General features: G+C 38.0%; 1 protein-coding gene across 3 annotated transcripts in view; it reads right to left on the bottom strand.

Annotated features, from left to right (window-relative positions):
• Positions 1-14,640, bottom strand: part of LTK (leukocyte receptor tyrosine kinase) — a 97,027-nt gene that overhangs the window by 65,679 nt on the left and 16,708 nt on the right. Inside the window, exon 1 of one of the 3 annotated variants that reach the window (XM_068193469.1) lies at positions 1,783-1,863. The exons of the other annotated variants lie outside the window; for them this stretch is intronic. The gene's annotated coding sequence lies outside the window, so the exon portion shown is untranslated. Of the gene's footprint in view, positions 1-1,782; positions 1,864-14,640 lie in introns of those variants that run through there. 3 annotated transcript variants of the gene reach the window in all.

Raw genomic sequence — 14,640 nt, 5'->3', positions numbered from 1 at the left:
GTTTTACTAGCAAGAACCTTAGGAATGCTCGAAATGTATGCACTGCTCTAAGAATCCCTCAGGGGCTGCTTTGCTCACAAAGCAGCTATCCAAGCACAAAGGCACATTTCCTGCACTTCTTTTCCCTTGAGCTACTTTTGACACAAGGATGACTGTCAACAGCTCTTCATCATCTAAGGATTCCCCTTTGAGTACTTAACCCTTGCACAGCAGTGCAGGACAGCTACAAGGATGCCCATATATCACTAGAAGCAGATTTTTTTGATACACTCCTTTGTCTGGTAACTCTTCCCAGCCAGGAACAGAGACTCACAAGGTACAGCATTGTCAAGCAGACACTACTCAAGAGAAGGGTCCCCATTCCCATCCTGCTATTAATGCTCTGAGCCACTGTGTGCAATAATACAGATGATGGGATCAAGCTCTTGGGGAAGGTGCTTTTAGGAAAACAAAGGAAAAGTTTGATGCAAAGACTTGGTTATTGTTGTCTTATCAGCTCTCCTGGTTCATCTGGACAAGGAAGAATTAGCACAGCCAACACTAATTTCCTTCTCCAGGTGTTTTGGTCAATAAAACCTACAAGCTTTTCCCCTACATTCAACTTCTGATGAATCTGTTTGGAGATTATTGAAGGATCATAAACTAATTCATACATAACAGATAATCCATTTTGTATCAGAAACAACATCATCTCCTAGCTTCATTAAAACTTAATAAAATCCACTCACTGCTGAAGAGCACACAGCTACCAGTGAAGTCTGCAATACTGAGAGGGCACTGGTAACAGAAGAGAAATGCCTAAAAAGTGCATGCTCCTGGCTGGTTCCCAAGTTGATACTCAAGACCCCATGCAGAAACTGCATACCAAGTGCTTCTCAATTGTTTTACCTTGAAGAAGTCATGCACAGATGTGCACTCTGCCTTCACACACAAATGTCATATTCATATGCACAAATTTATTTGTACAAGTCTGCCCAGCAGTGAAACAAGTAAAATTATTCACTACAACTCTTTTTAACAATGAGAATACACTGAGATATTAAATTAAATACAGGATATATAAACCAACAAGCTTAACATACACAGTTGTTTCCAATATGTGGTAGTCACAAATGCAGCCCCTTTGGGAAAGTATCAAATTATATGTTTTAAGCTGGAAAAAGGCATTTTTAAGCAAAAACAAAAAAAGTCAGATTAATACATATGATGCCATTTGTAAATACTAAATATGCATTTCATTTGACCATAGCAACCTTTAAGAATATTGTTTGGTACTTTCCTGCTATTTGGCATACTGTATTTTCTCTTTTAAATTACAAAATCCTACTTATGGTATCAGTAGTAATCATATAACACTTTCTCTATCTCATTTTCTTTCAGCATCCTTACTAATCACTGGCTGCTTTATTAAAAAGACTAGGTTATCGTTGCCTTTACCTATTATTTGTAAAATGTCTCTCCTCTCAGCTTCTTCTAATGAGAAACAAAGAGGGAAGAAGAAGAGTTATACCACCCCTATAGAAAGACCAAAGATTGAATAAGCCTGCTAATTAGTTGCTTTTACTCATCTTTATTTAATCACTCCAGAAGCTGCCCCAGAGATGATGGTCATCCCAATCCAAGGAGGAGCAAGTGATTAGGAAGGATTTAAATAAACCTAACAAAAGTATAACTCATAGGTATTGCAATTCATCATTAAATAAATTAATTAATCAAACCCAAGAAACCCCCTCCCTCCCCAAAATCAACTTTAAAACAAAAAGAAGCCAACAACCCACCCACCCACATACAACTTGAGCAGAGTGATTAATAAATAGGGAGGAGATACAGAGGTACCAGATACTTGGTTTTTTTCCTGTGGAAAATGCTGTTAAACTATCAATTCTATAAGGACACATATAGTTACACCTGATGTTGTGCTGGTACATGAAGAACTTCCGTAAAAGAAGTAGAAAATCTTGCAACAGGAAAAGCTTCCAGCTACTGTATTTGAAATATAGTCTGGTATCAGAAGCACGATGTGTGATTTAAAGTACTGATCTGAGTATGAAAGTGTAAGAATGAGGCTCAAAACTCTTATCATAACATAACACAAATACTCTTGATGAAAAAAAAACATCCACAGGAGGAGTCAGCAGTAGGTACAGACCATGGGGTGTAGAATGAGAGACATGCTAGAACCATGACATTATTGGATGTCTTTGGTCTGATCCAAATAGAGATCTGTTTAGAAATGGTACCTATTATTACTGAGCTAGTCCTATTAATTTTTTTCCTGTAGTGAATTTTCACATTATTAAGAGAGCAAAACACTGTAAACTGCATTTTGATTTCTATAGTTATATCTGCGTTCTCATTTTAGTTAATTAATTTGAACAAGAATTTCAAATGTACCAAGGTTAGTTGAACAAATAACAAGTATTTTGACATGATTGTTATTGCAATGTATCATTCATGACTTACCAATTCAGACTCACAAAAGAAAGGAGAATGCAGTTTTTAATGCCTATACTTCATGTCTTTACCTCTGAAGAAAAATGAACTGGGAGGTAGTTAAAATAATAACATGCTGGGAAACCAGAATAGCAAGACTTCAGCAGGAATGTCACTCAGGCCCCAGTTAGCAGAAGTGAATATCAGAATTCTCAAGACATAGTCAAAAACAAACTTTAAAGGGTAGCAACTCTACAATTTGGATTAAAAGCAGGAGTTCAGAATTTTTAAGAGATCATTCAGCACCAAAAAAGACAAAGTAAACTCAAGGACAACCAGATTAATTTTTCCTGTAGCATCTAGAATGCTAAATACATTATGATACTTGGTGATCCAGACTGTCAATCAGTAGCTGCCAACAAAAACACTTGTCAGGCCCAGAAATAACCCCCAGCTGAGCTGGAAGGGGTCAGGGGACAAGAAACTGTGTGAAACCAAAGTCCAAATAAGTTATTAGTGCATATGGAGAATGCAGCAGACTCTCACACTGCTTTGCCAGGTCACTTTCCTGTATTCTACAAAGTACTGGTGTGTTATGAGTGAGAAGTTTTGTTTGCATTGTTTGAAAATAAAGAAAAATATCAATAGTCAGTAGGATTAATTGTTAGTCATCTCTTTCATCTAAAAGCTTGCTCCCTGGCACCAGGATAAAAATTGGCCTTTCATCAGCTCTTTCACAAAATTTCTCCTTTTTCTCAGCTAGATTTATTGACAAACTTCCTACTTGCTCCCACAACAGCATCTACTAGAGTTTGGACAGAATACCTGAATTCAAAATGTTTCACCAAGGTACAGCTGCAATGTTAACCTTTTTTGTCAATATGGAGAAGCATACCAGAAAGGTAACATATCCTAGATAACAAATAAAGGATATAGGGCATTAAAGTTCAGGGGAAGAAGAAGATGTGGGTAACAAGAACCTTGTTATCCAAACACATGTGTTTCTATAACCAGGGGAGGAATGTGAAAAGCAACCAGTGTTACTGTTTTATTTACTTTTTCCCTCTTTCCTATTTGGTCACCCTCATGTGAAAATCACTGTGGGCTCTGTGACTTCAAAGGATAATATCTTGTACACAAGGAAAGATACCTTCACCATTTGACATGTAATTTAATATTATAATAATGTTTTCTTTTAATGAAAGAGCAGAGATTGTTTATTTGAAAGTTGGCTGCTGGCCACCTCTTTTTAAGCTATATGAGACTGTGGTTTCTTAGAGCTGTATGAAACATCTGTTATGAAATTCAGGATGGGAAGAGAAACCCTTAAGACCTGAAGAACTGGGTCCCATCCTCAGCTCTTCCAAGGATTATTAACAGTCTAGGCATAGGTAGAAGCTCTAATCAATAATACATTCCACAGAGATAACACAGATAATTAGAATCAGGCTCTATCTAATGTAGAGGAAACCAAATTCCCTGCTCACACCTCATATTCTCAGATAAGTAAGAATGAAGAAATAGCATTGCGAATAAAGTTGCATGGAGAGAAGAAGAATAAACTAATATGAGAAAAGAGGTATACACAACTGAATTGCACTCAAATGTAAAAATTTTTGTTTCTATTTTGTTTTTTGGTGGGGGAGTTGGGTTGGTTTTGTTTTGTTTTTGTGGGTTGTTGTGTTTGTTTGGGGTTGTTTTGTTTTGGTTTTAAGAACCTGGAGAAATGAGCCTCAGGTAATGCCCATTGTTTTAAGAATACATCACTGGAGTAAATAGTGAACAAAGTTGAATAGTCTCCAGCGGTCACAAGCTGTGCTATCCTGTTTTACCAAGCAGAAGATATGGTACCTGCTGGAAATTACAGAAATGGTACCTGCTGGAAATACCAGGAGTGTTAGTGGCAAAGCGCACCTAATAAAACTGACTGCTCTATGGTAGCAAAGCTGCATTCTCATTCACAAGCAGTCACTCATCGGGTTCTCATTTTCAGGCAGCCAAAGTCTGCTAGACCTCGACAACCACGTAAAGGAGTCCAAGACCTCTATCTTTTTAGAACAGCAGCATCTGCTTTTTGCCATACTGACTTCCTCAGAATTCTTTGTCTCAGAAGCCCCATCCACCACTCTTTATGAAACCCACTGATGAGGGAAAAATACACCACGCTCTAATTATGGTGGGCTTCCACACAAGAAGGCAGTATCTGAGTATGCATTGTTACTTGCAGTTCACACATTACCTAGCCTTCCCCTAGAGGTATCACTGAGCACACATGTAAATATGCCTCTGTGTGTGTCTGCATATACTAGCGACTGAGATCCTATAATTTTGCTTTTTGCAAAAAAGAAAGCAATGAAAATATGTAGTTAGGTAGATGACTAATATGTAGTTAGGCAGTTTTCTTGATGGCTTTTGCATTCAATACATAAACCAAGACTGAATGAAGGTTCTTCTGCCCATGCTGCTTCTGCTATTTCCTGTAATATGGCTATTTGACACTGGGAAGGAAAGAGGCAGATCAGTGAACATTCAATTGAACTTGCAGCTCATAAAATGAGGATCAGCAAAAAAAGCACATCTTTTTCATTGTATTATGCCATTAGCAGAGACATTCATGGAAAATATTGGTATTAGATCCTAAGCCTGCTCTTTCTTTAGAAATCAGTCTAATAACTGAGTTACAGAGGAACAAAGAAGTATGACCCTAATTTCTTTATTGTCTTAAAAACCAGGGCAGCAGGCATGCTGCACAGTTAGTACTTTGTTTCCTTCCTGGTAGAACTGGTATATATAACAATTTGCTTGGGAATTTTTAAACCAGCATTTTAGAAATTAAGCAAAGTAATCTCCTTTCAGCATATTCCATTTAACAGGAAGAATCTTAGCTTGTGGGATACTCTTACTTAAGCTGCCCAAAATTGTTTTCAGATGTCTAGAAAAATCAAGCTAGTGAAAAGAACTCATACTATTATAATTACTTTTTGTTATTCCCACAATCAGAGCATATACTATTACCCACTTTGACACTGCTGCAATACTACAGCAGTCTTTGTGACACAATTCAAATCACTATTTAATGAAGCAACTATCTTTTTCAGGTGGAAGGCTGCAATTGGCACATGAAAATGAAATCAGATTTAATCTCTGGCTCTGACACTTGGCCTGAGTCAGAAAATCCATCACGTATCTCTGCTCCATTGCCTCAGATTTGAGAGTTTTGCATCTCAGCCAGCTTTGCCCTTTTTTTTGCATTTCCAGCACTCCTGGCATAGGTTGAATGTTTTGTGGTCCTTTCTTATCTAAATTCTCATGACAGGGCTGCCTGGATCTGTGGCACTTTGTACTCAGTAACCCAAGGGACTCAGTGGGTCCTGTAGTCCTCTGGTTTTTTTTTGCAGCAGGCTTGGCTGCTCAAGTAAATCTGCTGACAGTAAGTCACACACTTGAGGACTCCTTGCCTTGGCAGGCTACACCACCATTACATAAGTCCATGTAATCTGGTGTGAACACCAAACCAGACAGAGCCATGAAAAAGGCAGGCTGTAAGGTTGCTTCAGCATTAGTGACACAGCAACACTTTGCAATGTTCTGCATATTCTCAAGGAATAGACAGCCAAGGTGCCCTCATAGACATAGAACATATTCCCACTTCCTACAAAGCCAGCCCTCATCTGTAGGAGCCTTTCACCTCTCCACTGAAATCCAGTTTCAATTCCCACCCACGGATGACATTTTTGTAGCTTTCTCTCTCTTTTCTGGCTCCTTTGCACACTGCATTCACTCACAACCATCTCAGGATTAATTGACTTTCACTGAAGAAGCCTGTTAAATATAAAAGCTTTTGACCTCCAACCAGGTCTCCAAATAAGTGAATTTGATGATTCATTTTGAGCATCATTATGATATTTCAGTGGAACTAAATGCTGGTATTTTAGATGCTATTTTCTTTAGCTAATTATATTTCTGCTAACTCAGTTCACAGTACAGTAAGGATGGGGGTTTATGCATATGAACTGATGAATTTAAGAGATTTACTGAAATGAGTGACTGACAGTTGTGGATATCAATTGTGGATAATTACCTGCTATTAGTTAATTTTGGATTTTATAATGAGCAAACTGCAACTTACAGGGTATTACTTCCCTGCTGCTTGAAATATTGTGCAATATCTGGGAACAAAGGATTTAATTTAAAGAGAGCCATATATTTCAAACACCAGAACTAAATTACATTTTTTCCCTGAAGGCTTCTGGGTTTTAAAGAACAAATAATACACAAAACATAGATCTATGCATTCTGCAGAGATTTTCTCTCTAAAAATTAGTAAGGAAATATTAAGAACAAACCAAGATATTACTAGGCCAAAACTAGTTTAAATTTTCTAAATTAAAATCTAACTATAGCCAGGTCACAAAGAATATGGATCAATAAATCAAATAGGTTAATGGTGGTGTCTTAGATAATCAAATTCTGAAATCGCCGAATGAATGCATCAACAAATCAAATCAAATCACAAAGTTAACGCACACAGAATTGCTTTTCATCAATCCTCCACCAGGAGATTGAAAGCGATGGCTGTTTTCCTTTGATCTGAAGCCACACCTTGGTTGTGTTCTAGCACAGTGGTCATGGCAGCTGCTGTGGAGCACAACATTCCAGGATGAATTTAAACTGTTAAACAAGTTTTAATATAGAGCAGCAAGCTTCCTTCTTGTATCACATTGCTGTTACACAGACTCTTACTCCTCTAGTCTTACTTCTGATGCTGTATAGAAAACCCTGAACATTTATTGGAAGTCATTATTGAAACAGGCCTTAGCTCACAGTACTAGCTCTGAATAACAATTCTTCAGCTCTTCATGGGTTTTCAAAAGTCCTATCCAGTTCTCATTGACATGCAAGGAACTATTAACAGCATTGTTTCCCACCACTTCAACCATCCTGACAGTCCATATATTTCTCTAGGGAAATGAACAAGGAAGTTCCTATCCTTCAAGATTAAAGAAAGGGAGAATGAGACTTAGGTTTGAAGGGTTTTTCTTTGCCATCGAGGAAGCTTTGATGCAGGTGACTGCAGTTACTGGTACCAAACAGTACAGCAGCTTGTGGTGAAAAAAAAAACTAGAAGTAAAAGGGGATTTCTTTTCTATAGACAGAATAGTGTCCAAGACACCTGGTCTGTCTAGAGGCCCCCTGTATGCACATTGGGCAGGGAACTGTCCCTCTAAAAAGCAGTTCACTGCATGTCTGCCAACTGTGGCTTAGTGACAGAATTGAATCCTCTCTGGACAGGCTAGGTGGGACGAATCTCAGCGTTTCAGGACTGAAATGCTTCACTGATATAGCCAAGGACAAGCATCTTAACCTCCCAGCCAAAAGTGAACTGGAGATATTTTTCTGCTGATACAAGGGGTGAATCATGAGGAAGAGCCCCTCTCCCTCATAAGCATAAGTTTTCTTTGAAGAATAAAAATAAATAAAAATTATCAGTACTGGGATAGGCTTCCACTTGCTAAGGGTTTTAGGAACCTTGTTATATCAAATCCAGAGACAGCTAAGTGACTGCTGCATGCTAGAAATGGCTGGTGAGATCTAATTTTCTTGTAAGATGCCTACTTTTGGCTACATTAGCCGTAGTTTTAAACCCATCTAAAACAAACAAACCCATGGTACCTTGGCACTTGCCTGTCAAAGCTTGGCCTGTCTCTCCACAGAGAACCCCAATGACGCTGTCAAAAAAGCCCACAGTGCCATGAATGTGACAAAAGCATTATTCAGCTGGGGTGAACAGAAATCTATGTAAAGGGTGGTCCTTTTCTTCTTTCTTTGGAGTAACAGTTGGACAGTACAGACAGCATGAACTTGATCTAAAAGGATCCCAGAATGTTCATAGCTATAACTCACAGCTGAACCATTGCTTTTCATTCCTCACCCAAATTCATACAGCCTACTAACAGCTCTAAAAATAAATAAAACAACCTTCCCAAAATCTCATATGCATGTTCACACACCTCTTAACCACCACCCTATTACTGCACCTGAGAAAATGAGGAAAGTAGAGAAAGCCTCATCTGAATTAGGAGAGAATAAATTTTGCTCTCAACTTTTTCAGTATGTCATTTAATTTATGTAAATTAAAGTTTATCCAGATGCATTTGGATAGGAATTATTCCAACTCAGTTACAAATAAACTAGAGTAACAGCTAATAAAAGGAAACCTTTCCTGTTTCTTTTGAGTAGACTAACACAAGCCATGGATTAACACTGCTGGGAATTTAATGCAGCTTCCTGAATTGGCTACATATTTCTTAACCTTGATACTTACTTGTAACATCAACAGAAATGACACTGATGAAATTTAGAAGTTCCTGTCTTTTTCTCAGTAGTAACTCGCATGCTGAAGCTAAGATATGAAATCTCTGATTGTATGCTATATTATGCTTTCATATAATCATTTGTATACTGTCATTAAATATTCAGCAAATTTATACTGTTATGCACAGTACATTTTCATGCTTGGAAGTATGGCCAGTTGCATAAAATACTCTCTTAAATGTATATATTAGATCATTTGGTTTTCCTAATGCTGCTATTTTCTCCAGAAATGGGTACTGCTGGAAATAGTCTTCTTTCCAAGTCTTCTATTTAAACTTGTTCCCATCATTCAGACACAGATTTATGTTGGGAGGGAGAGGCAGGCCTAAGGGTTTAGAAGGACAGGATGGGTCACTCCTCATTACGTGATGTTCCTGGAACTAGACATCAGCCTAATCAAACTCAAACTTTAAATTCATGTTAACCCCCTGCATTATGTAACAGCTTGTCTGTTTCCAAGCATGCTCGTAATACAGCCTGTGATCTCTATTCTCACCAAGTACTTTTGAACATTACGTTTGTTTCCTGAAACATAGATGCTGTTACAGTATCTGTAACACAGGCTTTAAGTATTCAGTGATTTCTACCCATAAGAAAACATGTATCACTTAGTCTCTAAAGTTTTCTTTCCTCAGTCTGGTCACAATTCTATTTTGCTATCCTCAATGTTAATGAATCTAACCTCATGAAGTCAGCAGTTAATACTCTATGTGCCACTCAATGCTTTCCATTCATTTCAAAATTACCCTAATTCCACAGGTGTTGTGAAAAATAATTTAAAACCTTTAATTTATTCTTTCATCAGGCACATCAAATCCCTATTGTACTACCAGAACTTCTTTTTATATAATTTTGATTATGGTAACCTAAAAATGAATATGCTTAGATGTTAACGTGTTCTGTATTGTTGTCTTTTCCATTTAAGGTGTTACTGCTGATTCACCTACTTCCACGTACACTGTGTATTTTTGCAATATTTCTGCCACAAAGTCTAGCAGATGCTGTCTAACCATTCCTGGTCACTTCCAAGCTTTTTTGGCAGCATGTTGCAGCACAAAATTCAACATTCATCCACTTCCCATCATTCTTCCCAGTCAGAAATTCATTTCTGTGTTGCACAGTTTGTAGTGATCAGAGACCTGGTGTTTTATGCATCTTAGTGACTGACACAACTCCAATATCTGTGTGATCACATATACAACAGCTGTAAGTGCTATCTGACAAATCTACTAACATCTTTTCTATTCCCTTTTCTTTGCTGATGCACGCACAAAACTCCCTTGACTGATTTTAAGAAGTCATGGTTAATGCTTTTATTCTCATATGACAGTGATATATATCAGATAACCACAAGGATATAGATGAGCAATAAAATAACCACAGTACAGAAATAAAAGAAGTGAATACATGTTCTCTAATGCAGAGGAGAAAGAGAATCTGAGGTCATTCAACAAGGTTAGAAGTATCAAATTATTAACAGATATCCAGTAAACCAGCAACTGGGGTATCTGTCTCTGTAATTAGCTTCTGGGTACACATCTTTCCAGAACCTTTGAGATATTAGGGAAGCTGCTGTGAGATTATAAACCTGCATAGGAAGGAAAGGTTATATTAGAGATAACATGAATCAGTGACACGCTATGTAACATCACTGGTGCCTCAGATCTGGGAGATTTGAATGCACTTGGCTTAGTATTAGGTAGCACAGAGCACAAGAAGAAGCAAAGGCATGAATATTTATTAAACAGAAATCATAAAATTCTCAATAATCATGCTGAAAAGGCAAATTGTTCTATTAACAGGAGATTCTGTATTTACAAGGGGACAAAAAACCCACTGTGCATAAATTCCATATAAGAATGTAACAGCACTACTTCCTCAGGCATAAACAGCTTAAAAATCCAGAGCTTGAACTCAAAAGTTCTTAACAAACTGGCTAGTGATGCTTCTGCTATAACACTCATTTTAGAAAGTCTCAAAATACTGAAAGTATCTCAGTATGCAAAGAAAGGGAACATTTGCTTGACATTTAAAAAAGGGCAAAAGGGGAGCCAAATGATATGCCAGATCCTGATCACAAACTTGAACAAAATAATGGGAATATTGTATTGTGTTTGCTGATTAATAATAGAAATACAGATAAGAACACAATGTTTCATGGAATAAAAATTTGTTTTAAACCCACCTTAATCTTTGGAGACTATAATGGTGCTGTCCACATGAACATTTCCTATAGATCCTAGACTCTTTGCGGTCTTCCCATTCCCTAAAGTTGCAACAAACCCACCAATTTAAAACCACAGCTGCAGTAGGTGACTTTAGGGACATACTCCACCAGCTTTCCAAAATAAGGTGAAGAAATTACTTCTGAGATTTTTTTGGGGCTAAACCTATATGAAAACACATTCTTGATTACTTTGTGATTTTTCTTTTTAACAGCATTTATTAGTTCACTTGTTGGTATTGCATTCTTTATGATCCACTTGCTGGTACAGATATTAAAGAACATGTTAGGTCTCCAAGGAATAGTCCAGGAAGTGTTAAGGTAGCAAGCTTCTGCCTTTCACAATGATATTCAAAAACTGATGTGCTTTGATAGGGATCTTCAAGCTCTGTTCATGGACAGTGGGTTTCAGAAGCATACAGACTTTGCATTTTCTGTTTCCTATTTTTATAACGGAATTCTTTGTCATCATATTAGAAACAATTTGATCTGATCACTGACATTTATGTACTCATGTTTACAATCTGTGCCAGACACAGGTTCCTAATAGGTGTGCAATTGAGTCTAATACCAGGGAAATGCTGCTCATATAACCTTACAAACAACTAATTTCCTTCTGGTGCCCAATATATTTTCCCCAGTAACTTGCTTCATTCTAGTTTTCCCTTACAACACAAGCATTTCAACTTTCAGCTTAACTTTCCATTTAACATATCTGATTTATGCAGCTGTATAAGAGCTTGTAGTCTTGTGGTTTTCCTTCATCAGAAGGCACCATATTTCTCAAATTATATTTTTATATGAGACTATGAATACAGGATTTTTTTGCTAAACTTAATCTAACAGTATGCCTACCACCAGCACCCTGGCAGCAGCTATGTGGAGCAGCATGGAAGATTCCATCCTCTATAATTTCTCTGCAATACCGCCAGGAAAATATGGAAGCACTGCCACAAGCCTCCTCTCAGTATCTGCCAAATTCCTTTCCAGAAGGAGAGGCTCCAACTGCTCCATGCCAAAACTTAGTTTTCATAGGCATAAGTTGTTAAAAGGTAGGATGAACAAGAATACTGGGAAGAGATTAAACTACGTCTTACCATAAATTGTCCAGCAAATATATGAGTGGGATTTATAACTTCAGGCATCTAGTACTTGGGTGTTAACTCTAAGCTAGTTCACAGAGAAGACTAGCTTAAACTACTCACTTCTGAATGGCTCAAGTTGGCCCAAAGGACCTCTATTGTCAGTGCCATGCAGTAAATGGATTTGTCACGCATTCACTGCGTACTTCTTAACACGTGTTAAGAACCTCTGACATGACAGTAAAAGACTGATGTCTGAAACAGCTCCTTGGTGGCTAAACTAGGTTGCAGGAAAGTACAAGACTAAAAAGTGAATCTTCTGTCAATATCCTTTACATTCTTTATGATCAAGACCCCAGATTAAATTCCTCAACACTTGTTCTTACCTGAGGTTTTTTCTACTAGTGCCCAGACTACCATTTGTAAGATGAGGGCAGAAGAACTCTTTATCCTACTCATCCTTTGATGTCTCCTTTAAGTTCTTCAGGGTCACATCCTATTCTTTTACTCCTTGTATTCTCCTCCCCCACAAAAAGAGTAAGGACGTCAAAAAGGGAGAGGATGTTTATATTATACTGTGAAGATCTTTGGCATCAACTAGTAACTTTGAAGAATAATCCTGAAGATAAAAGATACAGATGTAGGACCAGACCCTGTCCAGCAGTCAAATGGCATAAAAAGAATGGTTTACAAAGAAATGGATCTCTAGGGAGTAATTTGAAGTTAAAAAAAGATTTCTACATGCAGACAAGGGAAATGCAGAGTTTTATCAGCACTGGCACAGTCCCCAGCAAAGGAATTAGCAAATGTGGAAGAAAAAGAGCTCTCATAATGTCCACTCAACTGTGACTAGGGTAACTGCAGTGAAAAGTGTTTCCACTTAATCTGCACTGACCCCTAACCACCTAATGCCGAGGACATTCCTGCTTATTGAATGGAGATAAGTGGAAAGAAATCATGTCAAGGAGGAGACAAACCTGTATCATGAGACCCAGTTATGACAATTAACAAAGAGACATAAAGAAGCAAATGTTGAGCACATGTGGATAAGCTGAAAATCAGAATAGAGTCAGAATAAAGTCTCCATGCATCAGATGTCTATTGATTTCTGAAGGGTAGGCTATGACTAAACCACAATATGTGAATTCAGAAGAAGGGTGTAAAGGTATGATGAAAGAAGAGTGAGAGGAGCTGTTTGAAGTTCAATAAGAATTACTAATTTTCCAATTTTATTTGAACATAAAAGCTTGTATTTAATTAGAAGTGTAAATGAAACTATGCAAGACTTGTAAATAATATACCTGTCAAACAAGGGGACAGTTCACAATTTCTTAAATCCCAACCCATTGCTTGGCAAAGTAAGAATGGATATTCTTTACTTTTAATAACAGAAATTATCTTAGCACCATAGCCTGCTACTTCAGCCATTCTCCAGAAGTGGACATGTTTGCATGAATTATAATTAAGAAACTTGAGGAATATTTTGCACAGTCTAGCATAAGCAATGAAAAAAGCACCATGGATAAATTATAGACCATGTCACATTAGCCTTAAATGTCACAGATTTAACTGCAAGGGAGAGCTAGAAAAAGATTCTTGAAAGGCAACAAATAACTAAAAACACCAGAAAGCAATGACTGTTAGGCAAAAAAAGATCTGAGGATGAACTACTAGTTGGCAGTTTTGTATCATCACAATATACGCTTTCAGAAGTAGAGAGCAGAAATTAGTGTACCCAAATATTTAGACAGCTCCACATGGTCATGGTGTGCTACAGCTCAGAGGGGAAAAAGATGAGTGAGCAGAGTGTAACAAAGGGAAGTGCCAGGGTACACAAGCTGCCCGAGGTCACGCTGCTGTGGCCTTGGAAACAAATGCACTGAATGTAGAGGAGCAGGCCCGTGCACAGCTACAAAGATCAGTGGCAAAAGGCAGCAACTACAGGAACACCAAGTCACAGGTAACCTCAGACTCAGCAGGGCAGGAAAAGCTGAGGACAATGACATGCTGGGGCAGGCAGACACCAGTTCCAGTCCAAGGAGGTCAAAAAACTAAGAAGGTAAAGGAAAGGAAGGATGAATATGTCAAGAAGGACATCAGAGACCAAGAAGGCCCTCCTCAACAGCAACAGGACAAGAAGTACAGAAATGGATTAGATGTCCTTTGTCAATAAGAGGCCTGGCCGGCCACAGATGCATGGCTAGAAAGCCACTTTTTAGGGTGTAGTATATATGAGGCTGGTGAAACCTCTGTTGGAAAGAAAACCTGTGAACTAGCAGAGACCTGAAGAAAAAAAGGTAAGACTTGGAGTAGTCATCAGGAAATCAATCTGTGCAGACAAGGCTGGGGTGTTAATGTGAGTCTCAGCACCAATATAAACAGTCTTCTTAATGGTGAGACAGTTTAATAAGCATGGAGTCCTGATGGTATGCTGAACATAAAAAAGAGTGATGGTTTCATTGTCCACTGCTTCAGAGTAGCATGAGAGCCAAGCCTGAGGAAGGCAAGTCTGGGCAGTCTCCTAAG

This window comes from Anomalospiza imberbis, chromosome 6 (assembly GCF_031753505.1).
Source record: "Anomalospiza imberbis isolate Cuckoo-Finch-1a 21T00152 chromosome 6, ASM3175350v1, whole genome shotgun sequence".
In the NCBI taxonomy this organism is placed as follows: Eukaryota; Metazoa; Chordata; class Aves; order Passeriformes; family Viduidae; genus Anomalospiza; species Anomalospiza imberbis.
Note: the sequence above shows the minus strand (reverse complement) of the source record. Positions and strands in the feature narration are given on the sequence as shown.